The 19,350-nt window shown below is 48.8% G+C and overlaps 1 pseudogene; it reads left to right on the forward strand.

Annotated features, from left to right (window-relative positions):
* The first annotated feature begins 15,677 nt into the window (after positions 1-15,677).
* Positions 15,678-15,985, forward strand: LOC101590651 (annotated as a pseudogene).
* The last annotated feature ends 3,365 nt before the right edge of the window (positions 15,986-19,350 follow it).

Consider the following 19,350-nt stretch of genomic DNA (forward strand, 5'->3'; position numbering starts at 1 on the left):
CATGTGCTGCTCTGTCTTGCAGCCAGCTGAACATGGACTGAAGTCTCCAGTAACTGTGAGCAATGTCTCTGGTAGTAGCCTTGCCTATTCTCAGGGTCTGAATTTCATATCCAACTGCCTTCAGTACAAGAGTCAGAAAAGGGTCAAGAAGTGGGGTCTGAAGCAGAAGAAACTGAGTCTTCAGAGACGGCATCCTGGAGCTAGGGTGGCTCCTGGCAGTACCCTCAAATCAATCGCCTTTCTCAGTTCTGCTCTCTCAAGCTGTGAGCTCACTGCCTAGTGCAAAACGTTCTGGAGTAAAGAATAAATAAACCAGTAGGCAGCTTGAAAGGGAAGTTGGGGTGTGAGTCTCCAGGTCACAGTATGGTCCAGGAAAGTGTTTCACTCTGCTCTAAGAAGTATCAGGGCTGAAGAAATATCTCATCAAGCAGCCAGCAGCTCTCACCTTCACTTAGAAGATGGGCCAACCCTGCTAGGGCACAGGTGCCTACATCCCAGGGTGACAGCCCTGCATTCTGTGGGCAGCCCAGGGAGAGGGGAAGAAGTGACTTCTGAACTGCCAAGGAGCAAGGGCATTGGACACCCAGATGGTGGCTTTGCAAGGACCAAACTTGCTCTGTGCATACTCTGTACCCTGTGCAGTGGGCTCCCAGACTAATCCTAAAAGTATCCAAGCCAGACTCAGGGGAGGGGATACACAGAGAACAGACAAAGAGAGCCTGGGTGCTGTGGGTGAGGAGTGTGTCCTGGGAAAGCTCACCTCAAACAGGCATGTGAACTTACTGGGAGTCAGTGTCACCTTGGCCCTAAAGGAGGGTACTCGGGTGCCTCCCTGTGGTGGGGGAAAGGAGAAAGACTGCTGGTCTGCCTTCCTCTGCAAAAGCATCACCAGTGCTTCCATGTCTTCATCACTCCAGTGTGCACACGAGATAAGAAAACGTCATCTCTGCTGCCCCAAATAAAATGAGGTGCAGTGGATTCTGACCAAGCCACCCAGAGCAGTCTCAGCCTCTTCTATCCGCACTTCAGCTGTCAAGCATTCACACACACTCTTTCCAGTCACATGGTGTGTCTCCCTTCCTGGAGGGACATGATCCCCCAGGTGCCACCACTTGCGACCAGCTGCCCAGAGTCCTGATCGCCATGATACACAGCCCTCGCCTGGAGTCTGTGTGTCCCCATAGCCTGGCGAGCATAAGCCTGAAGACAAGTTGCCTTCCCCAGTACCCTTACGTGAGGCAGAAACAGAACAACCCCAACCAGGGGAGCCTCTGGCCTGCTGCTGTTCAAAGCCAGAGTCAAGCTACTTGTTGCAAGTAGGGCTCTTCCCTGGATGAGATGAGTTCCAGATCAAGGTAGCATGGCTGCTGGTGCCCCCTTTATTGGAGACTCTTTCCAAAGCATGTGTTATCAGGATTCCTATAGTGAGCCCCGGTCTCCTGCCCAGAGTTACAGGGCACAGCGAGAAGAGCAAGAGTAAGAGCCAAGAATTGCAAGGAAATGGGGCTCTGGGACAATCAAAGTTCTCTGGGAGCAAGGGCCCAGAATGTCCAGCTAGTGGTCATGTTATTAGCCAGTGCAGGTATGGTGCTTTTTCCAGAACAGCATGGAAGTACTGGTTGAGTGGTCAAGTTTAACATCATAAAAGAAAACAAGATTCATTTCCATATTAGTTTCCCCGTATTGTCCCCAGAGGACCTCATCTTGCTCAGTGAGCATCATAGTGTCATTGACCAAGAGGTGGGATTTCTACATCCCAAAGCTAGCCCACCAGGCAGGGCAAGGAGGGTCTCGGACAGGTACTATGTCAATTTATACTTCATGGTCCCCAACACCCCCTCCATAGTCTCTTCTGAGATGACAACCCCCATCCCCCTGTAGGACACCTTGTACTCTCTGTTGGTACAATCTAGGGCCTGGAAGCAATTTAAGGGATGAGGATCCTAAAGCCCTGAGTTCATTTAGTACATGATGTTCTTCTTGCCTTGTGGCTTAAGCTCAGGTCCTCCACTGCCTCTGACACTGGGTCTCTGCCAGCTTCCTTGGGCGTCCAGGCACTAGCAAGGCAGACGCTGACCATGCCAGATAAGCTCAGATCGAAACATGCAAAAGTGCTATTTTGTAGGACAAAAATGATCAAAGGACAGTGATGTCACAAGACTTGATCTAGCACAAAGGTTAGTTATCACTGAGGCTAGCTGCATTTGAAACCAGTTTTGAATGTGGAGTGAATACACGTAAAAAAGATAAATGGTGGATAATGTATTACAAATATTCAATAAATCCTATTGACTTACAGCATCATCAAATATGTAATACAAGATACAAATCTTAGCTGTCTTTAGAACTTTAGAATCAGTGCAGTGTGTTTTGAACCCTGTATTAGTCTCTTTCTATCACTGGGACATAGTCTTTATATGACTATGTCATGTTTATCTATTCTGTTGGTAATGACACTGGAGTTATTTCCAGTTTGGGACAACTGTATAATATGTATATTATATCATTACTATTATATATTATATAATATATATTACTATATATATGTCTTGTTTTGGGATTTTTGCAAGGTGAACAATATAGTACAGGAGATGTTTTATAATACTTTATAATGAATCACCCAAGAGTACAGGAAAGAGTTCCAACAGCTTCTCCAAGCAGCATCCCTAACAGCATTCTGGCAGCTTCTCCTTCTGCCTTTACGCTGCTGGTAACAGCCCTCAGGTGGGCCTCCCGCACCCAGCACCATGCAAGTTTAATTCATCTGGGTGTAACAAGTTGACCACCAGTTAGAAATCCACTACAGTATATCCATTACCAATACTTCCTAGATTTATATGTTGAGTGTGTTCTATAGCATTTGTTTGTTTGTTTGTTTGTTTGTTTGTTTGTTTTTTGGCAGAGCCAGGGATTGAACTCAAACCCTTGCGCTTGCCAGGCAAGCGCTTATTCTACTGAGCTATCTCCCTGGCCCAGAGTGTTCTAGTACTTGACTTTTAAATTGTTCAAAATAGGGACAAGAGGACCCTAGGAAGTTGGCTCCAGCATCCTCCTGACCAAGTCTCATTATCCTCCCAACACCCCCTTACCTCTTGCTATAACCAAGTGGTCCAGGAGCATACGGTAATTTCTCTGCCCCAGGCTTGTCATCAGCTATGTCTCCAACGATGCCTGGCTCACGTAGAGGAGAACAGTACTTTTAATCCAAGGTCTGGGTCCCTAGATAGGGCTGTAGACAGATGAGCTGGGACGGCGAGTTGATGCATGAGTGAATCGTGAATTTATAGGACATACCAAGTTCAAATGCAATAGAAGATTTTTCTTTAGTTTGTGCTCATACCTCCTTTTCCTTAGAGTCGAAATCCAGTCTCAACATTAGTATATTCAAATGTTTGTTTTCTCTTACACCAGGCTTTACATTTGTTGATTATAAAATATGATCAGCATCTTCTAATGAATATCAAGTTCCTCCCTAATAAGTCCCCCTGAGACCCTAAACGGCCTCATTCTTTCATCTCCTGAAGATGCCAGGACTTTTCCCACATTTTCACTGTTTATAGTTTTTTGTCTATTACAATTTTGTCTTCTATTTTTTTTTGCTCATATGTTAATTCTGAAGATCAAAAACCAACACATTGTATTTTTATAATGTGGCTATTGCTCAGTTAAATTGTATGAACTCCTTTACATCCAATCTTTTTTTTACCCACACAAGTGATGGCAATGTCCTACTGGTCAAGCAGGTATTTTTAGGATGCCTGTGCAAATATGATTGTATTTTATTCAGTCACTAAATATCTGCTGCTCTCCTCAAAAGTTCCGAAGGTTAAAGTCAAACAGATTCCCCTTCTTACATGGCATTAATCTCTTAAGATTGTGCCAACTTTTAAATGGTTTCATATTTGTGCCATAACTTTCCTCTAGAGCATTTTGTTTTTTCTAGAGAACCTGACTGCATTTAATTTTTCTTAATGGCAGAAGGACCACATGCCTTTTAAACTATATTCATAAGCCACTTGTGCCAAGCCCATTAGTTTTGGGGGCTACTGCCCAGCTGTCATTTAAAGCTTTATATGCATTATTCTGCTGAGTTTCTCTCCTCTTTTGTTATAGAGATGCTTAAGTTTTCTTGACTTAGGCCTTAACTTTTTTTAATGTATCTCGTACAGGGTCTCATTACACAGCTCAGACTCTTAATGATCCTCTTATTTTCAGCCTCTCCAGTGCTGGGATTACAGGCACGCACCACCATGTCTGAACTAGGTTGCCAGTTTAGCACATCTCCGGGGGCGGGGCCAGCGCGGCATGTGGGACCAGGAATTGAACCCTGGTCCCTGCGTTTAGCCTAAGCAGGTGCTTGGTCCACTGCGCTATCTCACTGGTATGACCTTACATTTGATGTTCAATGTTTATGTAGGGTCCATGGATGGTAAACTCACTGAGTTCCCAGAAGCCTGAAAATAGCTTCCATTTACTTTCAGACCTAAGGGGCAGGTTTATAAGCAGATGCTTACTTTCCCTGAGAACTTCAGATGCCTTTTCCCATTTCATTCCAGTTCCCACAAACGCTTGCAGGAATCTGATACCAGTGTGATCTGCTCTCTTACCTGGGCCCTGTATACGGAGCTTCGCCCCACGCTCTTCCCCCACCATCCCTTCAACTCCTTTTGGTACGTGCAATTGTGTTTTACTTTAGCATGAAGAGCACGACTCTTGCTTCCTTCATTCCTTCCACTTCTCCACCTTGCTTCGTCTTCCTTCTGGGTCTTCTCTCTGAGGATGTTGATTCTTCCACATTTCTTTCTGTTCTCCTCACTTCTTTTCTAAAATGTTTGCATCTTCCCTGTGGCATTGCTTCGTATACTAGGCGATTTTTCTGTGTATTTGCTTCCAGGTCTTAAGCTGAATTCTAAAATTTCGGGTGGGATTTTAACTTTTAGGAGTGTTTTCTCATTCTTTAAAACATGCACAGGTATCTGTCCTAAGAGACTCTTCCGTGGTTTGTGCACACCGCATGCTGACATCATTTCTGCATGTTTGTGAGACAAGCACTCAGAATTTCACAGGGCGTTCAGCTAAAAGGAAACTCTTGACACATCTTTCTTATGTGTACAAGTACTAGGGAAAACAAAACGGATATAATACAAAAAAAGAGTTTATGTCCCAAAGGATCACAAAATTAAAAATATACAAATACCTGAAGATTTAAAGTAGGAAAAAAGCTCCTGAATTTTTTAAGTGACAGTCTTGACAGAGCTTGGACAAGAGAGTAGATAAAGGACAAATACAGACTACTTGTGGCCAAGAAGCAAAGAAGACAGGCTCTGTACCTGGCATTCTCGCAGTCGCAGCAGCTGCTGAAGACAATAGGGTCATTTCTACGAAGCCTGGGGGAAACGGTTATATTGCCAAACTTACATAGCCAGCTACATAGGATTGCTTACAAAACAAGAACATCAACAAAAATTAATGATGGAATTAATTCATAGAACCTAGCAGCACATAGCTGAGTGATGAGATCACAAATGGGCAGTTAGAGCTCTTCGGTTGGCACCATCAGCCATAGCTAATATGACTTTGGGGGAGTAGGGAACTCCTCAGCACGTGAGGACCTTCCCCAGAAGCTAAAGAGAAAACAGACCAGGCATTTTAAAAAATCCAATACCCATGTAATGAAAACTGTACATCATTATCTATTCCTTTAAGTACCTAAGTCATCACCATGGTAGAAAAGTGATAATCGGTGCCTTTTGCCTTTCTGATGATGAGCACATTCTCTGGATATGAGATTCAGCTTCTCTCACTCTGAATGGCCAGGAAGTGGGGCTGGCTGCCCCCATGCCAGGCCCCAGCACTATCAGGGTCCCCTGTGTCCATCGTTGGTGCTCTTCCCAGTGTGCAACACTCCATCCCCTCCCCCTTCTCCATCAGGCTGGGGTTTGAAGTCAGAGCAACACATATCACATCCATCAAAAGCATTCTTTGTGACACAGGTCACACCCCAAGGAACCACACCATGATCAGGAGCCCTCTGTATGATGTGTTGGTGTCAACCTGGGCCACAGAAAGTGTTCAAAAAAGCATTAAATTCAACTTGTGCTTGATGGGGATTATTTTCTTTGTCACAGGATTGCATTTTATTTCAGAGTATCCTTATCATCTGTCTTTTGCAAACTACTTTCCTTCTTTCCCTCCTTTTTTCTGGATACACACAGACACACACAGACACACAGACACACAGACACACACACACACACACATTTTGTATCTTTTTAGGGAAGGGCCTACAGGGTGTTCAGGGTCTTACTTCTAGATCAGACTTGTAGTGATCCTCCTGTTTACAGCCTCCCAAGAGCTGGGATTACAGGTACGCACCACCATGCCGTCTCAATTGCTATCTCAGCACACCCCAGGGGCGGAGCTGGCACAGCAAGCCTGGGGAATCGAACCCTCGGCCCCTGCACCTGCTCGCAGGCCCTTTAATCTGCTGAACCATTTGGCCAGCCCTTGGTCATCCATTTTTATCCCTTTTACTACAGAATGTTTCCATTAATGCTGTATTAGCTTTTTGTTGCTGCTATCAAAATGCCTGACATCCACAACTTAATGGAGAAGAAGTGTCTTAGTTATCTTTGTCATTGCTGAGACAAAAATACCTGACACCTGAAGTTTAAGGAGCAAAGGGCTTAGCTAACAGCTTGGAGAGGTTTCAGCCCACAGCTGGCTTAGTGGGTAGTAAGCCAGACAGGCATCTCAGAGGAGAAACAGTTCCGGATAGGCAAGTCAGCACAAATGATAAAGAAGTGAAGAAGCAGGTCTAAGCACCCTAAGCAGCTTCTTTCTGCCTCTTTTATATTCTTTCTAGGCTATCAGGCTTAGGGCGGGTGCCAAGCCAACCCCCGGGCTGATTTAGTAATCACACGCCAGAATCTTAATGCTCCTCAAATCCTAACATTGTGCCACGAATCCATCACACACTCTAGATTCAGCCAGCTCTGAGAAGTGCCTAGGACTGCATGAGGATTTGGTGGGGGCGGGAGGGGGTGACATCTAAACACAGCAAGAAGGTTAGTGTGGCTCATGGGTTCAGAGGGTTCAGTCCGTGGTTAGCCAGCTCCAAGGCAGGAATGTCAGGGTGGAAGAGCATGGCAGAGCGAAGCTGCTCACTGTGTGGGGATCAGAAAGCAGAGCAGAAGAAAAGAGCAGCAGTGAGAAATAGACGCTGAAGGCCCTCCTCGCCCAGGGACCGCCTGCAGCTGGCCCCACCTCCTAACCTCACATCCAGCTGTGGGCATCAGTGGGTCAATTCAGGCCAGTTGACAGATAAGATTAAATGGCACAGATGCCTTGCTGTGTTTGAATCCTGCGTATGCTAATACGGTTCCTCCTATGTGTTGTGTTGCAATACAGGTATGCTCTCCCCAGGGTCCTTCCAGTAGTTTGGAGTCTGTTTTCATCTCTGAGCTACAGTCTGCGGCTGCCTTTTCTGTAGAGTTATAAGTTGCAGTACAGTGTGTTCTTTGTGCAAAGCCAGCTGGGTGCTCTCTCACACATCACGGTCTTCAGCCTGGGTACAGTCCACCTGGGGAGACCCTTGAGCTTCACATGTCTCTGCTAATTTGATGAGGGCTTAGGTGACATCCAGCTCTGCTTCTTTTCTGAGATTTCCCTGTGCTCTGACAGTGTCTGCCTGCTTGCTGGAGACACTGAGTACTAGTACCTACATCTCTACTCAGTTCTCCTTTCCCACTTTTCTCAGGAAATGAAGTCCCTGCTGTCCCATGGGAGAAGCGGCAGAGACTGGAAACAAGGAAGATGGTGGGTCCTCACGTGCATTCCGTGTGCCCTCTGACAGATCTCTTTCGGTGTCTCTGGAAGTAGCTTCTCTCTCTCTTATGTCCCCGGATAAGGGATGCACTGGAGCAGGAAGAGGCTGACTCCCCAGGTCCTCACAGCCTGTACCAGGAGCTGATTGGCAGCCCCATTTAAGATGGGGATCAGATAGAGTCCAGGGAATACTGGTCCCCTCAAGTTTGGCAAGCGAGAGGAGCCCTGACAGACTTATAAGGGCAGGAAAGGAAGGGGGACAGAGAAGTTACCAGCTGCATCCTCTCTTTCCTCCTTGAACCCTCAGCCCCCTACTGCAGGGTCCCCTTACATGGCATCCAGGAACTGGATAGCCATTTTGAGCTTGGTTCAGCCAAGCTGTGTTCTTCATTAGAAATTCATCTCTCCTCTTCTGGAGACTGAGCTGTACCTTCAGATGGGAGATGTAGGTAGTTGGGCCATCCTGCCTCCTAGGGAAGGGGAGATGAGCAGAAGAGGCCTGGCCCAGTCACCTGTGTCCTCTTCCTCAGAACTGGACACTGGGATGGCCCATGTGGGATCTTGACAAGGGGCTTCCTTTCCCTGGGCAGGTTCTGATCCAACCACAGAGCCATTTGTGCTCAGGCCTCACCCCAGGAGTGGAAGATTCCATCTACTTTTGTAAATTCATGCAAACAAGCCATGTCCTATCTGCCTTCTTCCATAGGACACTCAGAGCAGATTCCTGGAGAGTAATCCAATCTTGCCATGAAAACACTCCCAAAGTCCATTTGCCGGGCAGTTAAATTCAGAGACAACTAAGTAGGAAAGAATTTCCCAGCATGTGCTATTTTTATTTCCAACCTCTTCATACCCATCCAACACCTCCACAGTGTACTCCGCACAGTCCCTGCCTATGCTTACAGGCAGCAGAAAGCAGTAGCGTAGGGACCAGGGGCCCCCAGCACAGGGCAGGGAGGGGAGCCCTAGAAGGTGTGGTCTCCAGGCCCACGTCTGTGGTTCTCTCTGGGTCCTGCCAAGCCCTGTCCATGTGTTTTCTTCCTCTTTGCTGCAAACTCTACCCTGAGTGAGGGTGAAGGCCACCAACCTCTCCCTCTGCCTTTGCTGGACTCTGTTCCAATTGCCCACAGTACCGCTATATGGTGACAACTTTGGAAGTAGCCTTGGCGCCTTCAACAACTCCACTAAAAGTGTACTGTGATCCCAGTGGAAAGCTGACGGCTGTGCTGACCTCCTTGAACCCTCACCCAAGGGAAAGATGAATTCCCCACAGAGATGGTGAGCTGGCCTCAGGAAGGGAAGTGAGTGCTATGTAGGAAAACCAAGTAAACACAGCTTGCGCCCTGGAAACAGACTGAGGTCCTAACTAGGTGCCATGGACCACAGTGTATGCAAGCAGAGGGCCCAGCTTATGGGAGAAGAGGTGGGCACCAGGCCACTGGCACATCCTGAATATTGTTCTTCTGTTCTAGGGACTGCTAGCCACTCCTATTTCTGTATAATGTTGTCTCATTGCTGTCTCACAAGAAAAGAAACCCAAGACTAGCCAAGGTAAAGATGCATACACAGATCCATGCCCCATTTATGAACCCAAACAGTTCAGAAAGTTATTGAGCAAATAGAAAACACACATTATGTGAAATACTTGGAAATATGCTCTATTTAAGATATTTGCTGTGTGCCAACACCAGCAAGCACATGATGTGACTGATCTGTGTAAATAGAGACAATCTTTTAATCTAGTTAGTGTGTTCCTGCTGTCAGAGGGGGATAACACTGACCAGAAGGCCATGGAATTCCGCACAGGGTGCATGACTTCTAGGAGCTGAGCTGCATGAGCTAGCTTCAGGATCACTGGCCAGCAGGACCCAGCCAGCCCCCTTCACCGGAAAGCCAGCTTCCTCCTGCATGCCTGCCATTGCACAAGGGAGGAAGGCAGAAGGACACTCCAGCATGACAGATGAGCAGCTTGCACAAAATACCAGGGAAAGTGGTGAAAGCATGTGATGTGTTCCTGGAATGGAGCAAGGTGAGATGCGGGGGACCTGCGCTGATGGCCACTGCGGAAGAGGTCAGGGCAGACTAGCTGGCAGAGAAAGGGACAGTGGGGGCTGCTCTTGAAGGGGAGGGTGAAAAGTCAGATGGTCAGGGAGAGGCTGGGAGGAGGGCCACCAAGAACAACTTGGGAGTCACTCACTTGATGCCAGGTTGGCACCTGTGTGGACAGGTAGGCTTAGGAAGACCCTAAGGGGCTGCTATAGGATGCCACTATGTGAAGAAGAACTGGGAGGAAGGGAGGGCTGCGCTGCCCTCTAAGTAACCACGAGCCTGTCCTACAAGGTTGTGTGACAGCCCACCAGAGCTTACCCACGTGCATAGTAACATGTGGCTGTCCACAGACAAGAGGAAGCCATTCCTCCTGGCTGTGGTGCTCTGTCCCCTCACCTGCCCCAGCTCCTCAAGGACCCTTTGCTTCTGGCCTCCTTTCCCCAGTGTGTGACAGAGTGGGGCTTGAGCTGGTTGCTGGGCATGCTAAGACAGGAAGTTGACATTTCTCAGTGTCCCCACTCCTGCTCAGTCCACCCCACCCTCACCTGGACACCATGGTCCCTCCTATTCATCTGACCTTCCCTGCCTGCCCTCCTGCCCCCCTGGGAAATTCATGACAGGTCTTTTCTTCCCTGTGCACAGCCAGCTCCAAAGTTTAATGAACCTCAAGGATTGATGTGTTCTGCGCAGCCACCAGGCAGGAGCGGCAGCCTTTGAGGGCGTCTAGGGCCTGCTGGGCCTTTCTTCTGTGCCAGTGCCAGCAGGCATAGAGCTTGGCAGCATACTTAGCTGTACTGGATCAGGAGCCTGGCAACCTGCCAGTGCCTGCTTTCCATCGAGCCATGGGTAAGGGAGCTTCCAGGGATGGGCTCAGGGTGCAGGCATTCGCTCCTGTCTCTTCCAAGGCTAAGCCCAACTTATCCCCTCGGTGGGCTTGGACTCTGCTCTCCAGCTCAACCCTTTGCCAGGCATGTGCTAATCCTGGGAGCTCCTCCTGCCACCAGACATCTGGTCCCCTGCACAGCACTATGGGAGATTGACTTATCAAAGACCCTATCTCTAACCCCAATCTCTGACCCCGGTTGGTAACTCCCACCAATATCTTCAGCAGTCCAGCCTGTCCCAGAGCCATGGCATGAGCCCTGCCAAGTGTAGGTTTTTTACCCCATTCCCTATCTTCATGCCACCATCAGGCTGTCAGGTGTTTCTGAAATACTGTCAAGGAAATCCTATTAGTCATTTACATCTTAGTGTAAATTAAAGGACTGGTCTTATTCTCAGAATATGTATTTATCTGATAAACACAGACCTGTCTTTTGCATTGAACACAGTACTGGACCCCAGGGTACCAAAAGATGAAGAGGAAGAAGCTGCGTCCTGGCCTCCCCGAGCCTCCAGGAGAGAGAAGTTCCAGCTTCTGCAGCTCCAGGTGTGCTCAGGCGGGGGCCTAGATGTCTATGAGGAGCTTGGCATGACCAGAAGGAGGCAAATTAGAGGTAGCCAAGGAGCACAGACCTACTTTCCCCCACAAAAGGAGGAGGCACAGGGAGACAGGGAGAACATGGCCTGGCAGGGGTGGACCAAGCTGGGCCCCCAAGCGACAGCCAGCCCCTGCCAGCTAGAGAGGATGGGCACACACAGGTGGGAAGGGGTGACTTGATCCCAGGGCACAGGTGGCCTGAGATACCAGGCCAAGCTGAGACTCCTGGGTAGAGACGGAGGGGGCACTTGGGGTAGCCCAGGACAGAGACTGGGGGCTTCTAGAAGGGCCTGGAGCAGCTGCACCAAGGCCAGGGTGGCGGGGTCCATGCCCAGGAGGTTCTCCGGGTACGAAGGCAGATGGAGCAGGGACGAGTGGGGTGGGCCCTGGGCAACACTCCCTGCTGGCCCACAGCGTGTCATTGCCTCCAGGCTGTGCCTTCTGAGTTGCAGTGGCCTCTGGGCAGAAAGAGCGAGGCTCCTGCCGTCTTGGCTGTGCTGCTTGCACCCGTGTGATCCGTCTATCTGAAGATGGGTGCTCGGTACTCACCCTGCCTGAAAGGTGGTTCCGGCCCACTGTCCACCGGGCCTGCTCCACTTTGTGTGCATCCCAGTGGGCCACCTCTGGCCCTGCAGGCCTGGCACAGCCCTGAGAGCATGCTGTACTCCACACTCCTGTGATGTTCCTCAGTGGACTCTGACTTCCTTCTCAGAAATCCCATTTGGTCAGCTTCAAAGTTATAGAAGATTTCTTTCCTCAGGGGCAGTAGTTCAAAGTCTGCCTCCCAGATCCAACTGGAGGATGTTGGCACTGTTACACACACACACACACACACACACACACACACACACACAAAATCACAATACTACTATTGTCCTTGACCCTCAAACACAAAAATTAAAAGTCCTCAGGCATAGAGAAATTTTGCAAACTCCTGTGGTCTCCACAGAGCTGAGATCAAAAACTAAAAATGTCCCCCCAAGAGGTCACTGGTCAATTTGAAAAGAGACACCCAGAAGACAAGGGTTTTAGATGATTTTCAAGACTCTGAGACCACCCAGGGTTGGTTGGTCCCAAATTGTGCACTCATAGGCCTTAACATGGGGAAAGCCTGGGGACACAGGACCACCGGCTGTTGTATCATCATGGGTAAAGGGCCCTGCAGAAGGGTTAGTGCCAGGCTGCTTTGGAAGGAGCTGCAGAGTCCCTGGGAGGTGTTGCTTGAGAAGAAAATGGCAGAGTGGTGAGAAATGAGCAGTGCTGAAACGAGGAGGAAGAGGGCCCGGACATGCGGGTGAGGAGGAGAGGCCAGAGCAGCAGGAGTTGGTGCTGTCTCTGTGAAGAGTGAGCTGGCAGATGCTTCGGCCTCCTTGCTTTATGATCTCTGCTGCAGCTACTCAACTCTGCCATTGCAGCATGAAAGTCACATGCTGATGAACATGTGAATGAATACATAAAGTTTTCTTCCAATAAAACTTTATTATTAAAAAAAACTTTATTGACAAAGATAGGCTGAGAGGCAGATTTGGCCTGCTTGTTTTGGAGCCTTGTAGGATTGGGTGAGGACTTTCACTTTTATCATTACAGGATGGACATTTGAGGGTGCTAGTCCTAAGAGTGAAGGGCTCTGATCTATGTTTTAGAAGATCATTCTGTGCCACATGTCTAGCATAGCTCTTGAAACTCTGGAGTGGGGTGGTGGAGCCTCTTCTGGTGGGAGCAAAAAGACTACGCAACGACTGCGGTGCATTTATTCAGACACTCAGGAGGGTATTTCCAGTTGGAACTCCTCTGTCTAGCAATTCATTTGCTTGGCTCAGCTCAGGCACCCTGTGGTCCTAGAGCAGGAGCTTCTTCTTCATGTGGATTTCCTCGGATGCAACGTGTTCTCAGGGCTGGCCTCGCTTTAGACCCACATGTCTGATCAATCTCCAGCTGCAGCCGCTTTCCACAATTCTGGTGTCCATTGGAGAAGGGATTATAGGGCAAGAGAGGACACAGAGACACTAGCCTGAGCTGTTAAAGTGCTATGAGAGAGAGAATGGAGACTCGGCTGTAGTGGCTGTGGCAATGGCTCTTGTCACCCTCTGGTGTCCTCAGGGAGGCTTCTTGTATTCGTGATGATTTCGCTTCCCACTGCTGTTGGAGTTAGGAGCGACCTTGTGACCAGCATCTGCCAAGAGGACAGACGATATAGAAACCTGTGGGAGTGCTCTTTCTCCTGGTGTGGTGAAAGCACACATTCAGGACGTAGCCAGCATGGGTCCTTGAGGGACAGCTGCGTGGAGAGACAGTCCTCTGAGCTACAGTGCACACAAGGAGCCAATAAGGAATGACCTTGTTAGGCCCCAAGGAGTGGGACATTGTCTGTGGCAGGACTGGCCTAGCTTGTTGTGACCAGTGCAGGGGCAGTTGGAGGTGACAGGAAGTGACATGCTGGGGGGCCATCCTCAAGCATAGCTCTCGGGACTGGCTGACGAATCAGACAGAGGGTGTCTGAGAATTAAGTAGAGGATTTAGTGAACTTGGCCTGAGCAATTGGGTTGATGGCAGCAATGAGTGAGAAGCAGCAGGCCTGGTGGGGAGCTCAGGGTCTGACAAGACCCCTCAGGTGTCAGGGTCAGTGCCCCCTTATGCGCTGTTACCTGGTCATCTAACTCGCTTTCTCATGGGAAATGTCCTCATCTGTACAGCAAAGATAAAAACAGGACTGGCCTGATAGGGCTCCCAGGAGGACTGGAGGAGTAAATCCACATGAAGTGCGAGGACAGTGCCATTGGCATAAGCGTGGCCATGATCAGCAGCAGTAGTAATACCAGTGGTAGTGTTCAGTTTTAGTCAATCCCTTGCATTCAGCACATTTCAGATAACCCAACAAGTCCAGTTTCTGATCCCATAGAGCTGCCACAAGACAGTCCAGCAAGACCTCTGCTAGCCCTCCTAGTAGCCTTCTGTAGGCCCAGCTGCTTGCTAAGCTTCATGTGGCCGGTGCTCACAGGCCCAAAGGGAACCCAGCCTGCTCCAGCTTGCTTTGCCTGACTCCAGATGACCTGGGAAGACCGAGGAGGGAGTCTTTATCTCAACAGGAATCCAGAGAGAGATTTTCCTGCTTGACACAACTCTGGCACTGTCTTTCCTTGTTGTTGGATGTGTCCTTGCTGGGAACAAGTGAGATTGCAGCAGCCATTCTAGAAAGTTCTAGAACAATTAATCCATCTGATCATTAAAGGACAGAAGCAAGAGCATAGCCTTGGTAGTTCGGTTCCCACAGGCTAAAACACTTTTCTCCAGGGCAGAGTGACCCTGCCCCTCTGACCCAGGCTCTTGTCTCCCCCACACTCTGCATACTGGCAGTGTTAAGGAGACAGACACCCTTGGTTTTACCTTGGGCACCGTGTGCACTTCTCACCCCATAAGTGGTGATGTCTCCAGAAAATTCAGCCGTCAAGGCCACCAGTAGAAGCTCCACCCCACTAAGCAGGAAGTCACAAACTCCAGGACCCCCTGTAGGACTTTGGCCCATCAAAGTCCCCCACAACATTGTTCTTCCCATCTCAATCCTAGCCCCAAACATACTTTCAGATTTGCTGTCACAGGTCATAGCTTTCTGGGCAGAGGCTCCACTCTGAGTCACCGCTGCATGGTGACAATGGCTACTTTTCCCTCTCCTCCTAATCTACAAGAAAGTATGAAACTGATTTAAAGAATATGTGAAGGCCTCAAAATTATGTACAATAGTATAGCCTTTTCCTTGGGAGAGTGAGAGCATTAGTTATTTCCATCAATTCTTACAGGATGACAGTGCAAAATAGACAAAAATCGGGTGGGGGGGGGTGGCTGATGGAGATCACTGGGTTGCTGAGCCGCAAGCTCCTAAGCAGAAGTAAGTACCCGCCTCTTCTGTGAGACCAAGCTGCAGGACTGTGGGGAACCTAGGATCAGCTGCAATTGGGAAAGCGCAGCCTCATCCCCGCATGCTGTGTGTAAGGTGGCACATGCATAGCTCCTATATCCCAGACCGAGCACGAGGCTGGTCGGTGAGCCCAGGCAGCACCTGCTTCTCTTGGGATGCATCTATCTGGGTGTCCCAACTTCCACTGCTGACTCTGTTACATCAGCTACCATGTGAGAGGAGCCCAAGTCCAGGGAGGGCAGCGCCAGGTAACAACCCCACTAAGCCCAGCCTTCCCGTTGTCACCCAGTGGTTGTTGAGCAGGCGGTGAGTTTGGTCTCTAGGACTCCAAATTATGTTTTGGAGCAGTGTTGAAGAAGAAGCAAGGATGACCCCCAGGCTGCCCAAAACTACATGCTGTTACATCTCATGTCTAGCACCTGTGACCTGCCGCCGTCGCCACCATGCCCAAGAGAAAGGCTGAAGGGGGTGCTAAAGGTGAGAAAGCCAATGTGAAGGATGAACCACAGAGAAGATCTGCAGGGTTGTCTGCTAAACCAGCTCCTCCGAAGCCAGAGCTCAAGGCTAAAAAGGGCCCTGCAGAGAAGGGAGAGAAGGTGCCCACAGGGAAAAAGGGACAAGCTGATGCCAGCAAGGATGGGAAGAACCCTGCAGAAAATGGAGCTGCCAAAACAGAGCAGCCACAAGAAGCTGAAGGGGCTGGAGATGTCAAGTGAAGGGTGTGCATTTTGATAGCTGTGTACTTCTGGTGACTGTACAGTGTGAAATACTATTTTTATCAAGTTTTATAAAAATGCAGATTTCTGTTTTACCTTTTTTTTTTTTTAAAGCTATGTTGTTAGCACACAGAACACTTCATCGTTGTTTTGTGGGGAAGGAGCATATGTCAGTAGCACAATGTCTCCAAAGCTGGATCGATGTGGGAAAGGCACCTTTCCCTGCTGATTTTGAGAGACTTTCTCTTGGCTCCCAGGAGGAGGGATTCTTTGATGTTGACACATGTGGCCACCTTGGCATAAATGCCTTATGGTATGGGACAGCTCCCAGTTCATTTTATGTTCTCCTTTCCTCTGCCATCAGCATAGGCTTAACTCCCTCAAGCCCAGAGACCTATTGGGATCTGATTCCCGAAAGTGATGTTACCAGTGTGTCAGGCAATCTGCACTTGCCAGTAACGTTGAGATGGTGTCCCACAAGAGCAACTGATTTCTTTTTTCTAGATTGTGGATCTTCAGATTGATAATTCTGCCATTTTTATTTCCTGAAAGTCAGGGTTGGCTTATGAAAAGTTGTTAAACAACATGCTAAACATGAAATATCAACCCTTACTCTAAACTTTCCCTACTTCAGAGCCTCAAAAGAAGACTTCATTGGATTTTATAGTGGCTTTCTGATTTTTGGTAGTCCATCCAAGAAGGGAGTTTGAAAGTTGTCGTATACTGTTACAGATTGTGTGTCCATGTCCTGCCTGAAATACCATGATTGTTTATGAAAAGTATCTTCAATAAAACTGGATACAGTTTGGCTTAGAAAAAAAAATATGTTTTGCAACTCCAGATGAAGTCCAAGATATAGAAGAGCAGAATAGTGCCCCTGCTGCTCACTGTCCGCCTCTTGACTGCTGGGGCCAGGGAGCACAGGACAAGAGCTACTGACTTGTGCCACTAAACTCGAGGTGCTGTGTCAGAGGAGGGATCCTGGCCCTGGAATTGGGGCTTTACCATCCCTGCAAGCTACTTGATCCTCGCTAAAAGTCAGTGGTGACTCAGGGGACATTGCAGTCCTCTCTCTCATACAAAGTGGCCTCAGGAAGCTTCATGGTGCCCTGGAGACAGATTGGAATGGGGCTAGGAGTGGTCCAGGGTGCTTGCCACAGGGGAGACCAGGCTGTGCTGCCCCAGTGGCTGCTGATCTCCAAACTGCATGGCATTTAAGTGGAGACCTCATCTTGAGGCCACCAAGCACCACACAGTGCCTGGCTCTGAGCACCTTGCAGAGTGGCAATGCATATGTCCTCTGTCCATCCTATTTCTCAACCAGACTGCTGGAGCCTGAGGTCTAGTCTCATAGGTGAAGGGGGAAAGAGATGCTGGTAGAAGCTCTGGGGAATGAAGGGTGTGCTAGATACAGACTGTGGCCCTGGTGGCCTCTTCTTGCCTCATCTGAGTATTTCTTCTCCAAGGGTGGCCCAGTCTTAAGGGGTCTGGAAGCTATTATAGAATTGAGTGGAGGCCTTGGATTCAGAGGGCAAGGACCCCCAAACACACACACACACACACACACACACACACACGCATGCACGCACACACCACATATCCATCCCATGACCATCATAAAGTGTAAGCAACTGACTTGGATACATTTTAAAAAACATCAACATCACAGAAAAGACAATCAGTGGGAAGGAGAGATGCAGGCTAAGACTGAAGAGGCATAAGGCTCAGTGCAGCGTGGCATATCCCGGATAAAGACCACCTTGGAAACTTGCAAATCACACACTAGAAAATGTGTGATGGGCTGGGTATGAAACAGTATTGTGATGCTATTTGGGGAGTCTGCTCACATTGCAGCACTTATATTGGTAAAGTAATTTTAGAAAATGCCAGCTGAGGTGATTAAGGATGAAGAGGCTTGATGTTCACAGCTTTCAAATAGTTCAGCAAAAACAATAGCTAACTGGTGACGTACACAGGTGAACATACTGCAGGCGAATGTGAATAATTCCTGCGTCTGGGCAGAGAGCGCGTGTGAGTCTGTTCCACCGTGCTCCTCCCTCTACAGGTGCTTGAGCTACTGATAAGCATGTGGGAAGAGGAACAAAACAGGTCTCATGGTGATGAATAGCATGGCACTGTGTCCCATGGGAAGGATCCCACTACTACCCAGCCTGGCTAAGAATGGAAAGAAGAAAGCAGAAGAAAAGGACTCACCAAAGGTCCGGGGAAGAAATATTTTAAGTGGGAGATGTGTGTGGTGGTGTGTAATGTCTACAAGTGTGCATCTGTGTGTGCTTCTGTACCTGAGTGCATGTGTGTGTGTGTGTCAGAGTGTACATGTGTGAAACAGGTCAACAGGAGCAGCTGGTGAAATCTAATGAAAGACAAAGCTCTCTGTACAATATTGCCCCACTCTCTCCCCTTCCTCTCCCCACTCTCCCCGCCCACGGCTTTCTAAGCCCTCTACTCCTTCCCTACCCAGCAGGCTGACAGTTCCCACATAGCTTCCTTCTGTAGAGTTTGACCCAAAGAAGTTAATGAGCTGTCACTGAGTGTCACTCACAGCTTCTGTGAGACAGTCATTAGCACTGGTCCTTTCTGGTGACTTAGGTTTCCCTGAATGTGGGCTGGGTGTGGCTCTTGGGAGCTGGAAACGCACACCCGGGGGGGGGGGGGGCTGGCACATCCACAGTTGTCAGTCAGCAGCTTTGTTAACCTGAGAAATAGATCAGGAAAGATGGCTGAGAGACGGCAGGACTCAGATCTGTGAGGTGGCATGCAGCACACTGCAGGACAGGAATGACATACAAGGGCTTGTGCTTTGTCCCTGGGAATCTGTCCCCTGGACTGCAGACCTGTGCACCTGAGCTGTAAGAGGGACACTCACTGAAAAATCCTATTAAGATTTAAGAAGAAACACAGCACTCTCCCACCATGGAGCTAGGGCTATGCCACAGTGAGCACGACTTAGGGCACAGCCCTGCAGTGCCAGCTGAGATCCGTGCGTGTGATGGGGCCAAGTCTCAGCCCCCAAGCCTCTTGGGCTTTCAGACTAATTTTTCAAGTAAGTACACCTTTGGGGAAAATCCAGGAACTTTTTTCCCGTTCTTCCTCTCTGAATCCCATGGGGGAGCAGGGTGCTGGGGGCCATGTCCATCCACTCAGGCAAAACACCTCCTGCCTGCCCTTTGATGCCCCTTGATAAGAGGGTCCATGGTGCCTGAGATGGTGGAGTCAGGAGCATCTGCTAGTGATCATGGGTGGGGTGTGCCTGTCCTGATCAGGTGGTACTTCATCCTATGGCCATTCATCTTGAATCTTCAACTTCATTGGATTAAGAGAGGCTCAGTTGATTAGTAAAACAT

The sequence above is a fragment of the Octodon degus genome, unplaced genomic scaffold (genome assembly GCF_000260255.1).
Source record: "Octodon degus isolate 3935 unplaced genomic scaffold, OctDeg1.0 scaffold00132, whole genome shotgun sequence".
Taxonomy (NCBI): domain Eukaryota; kingdom Metazoa; phylum Chordata; class Mammalia; order Rodentia; family Octodontidae; genus Octodon; species Octodon degus.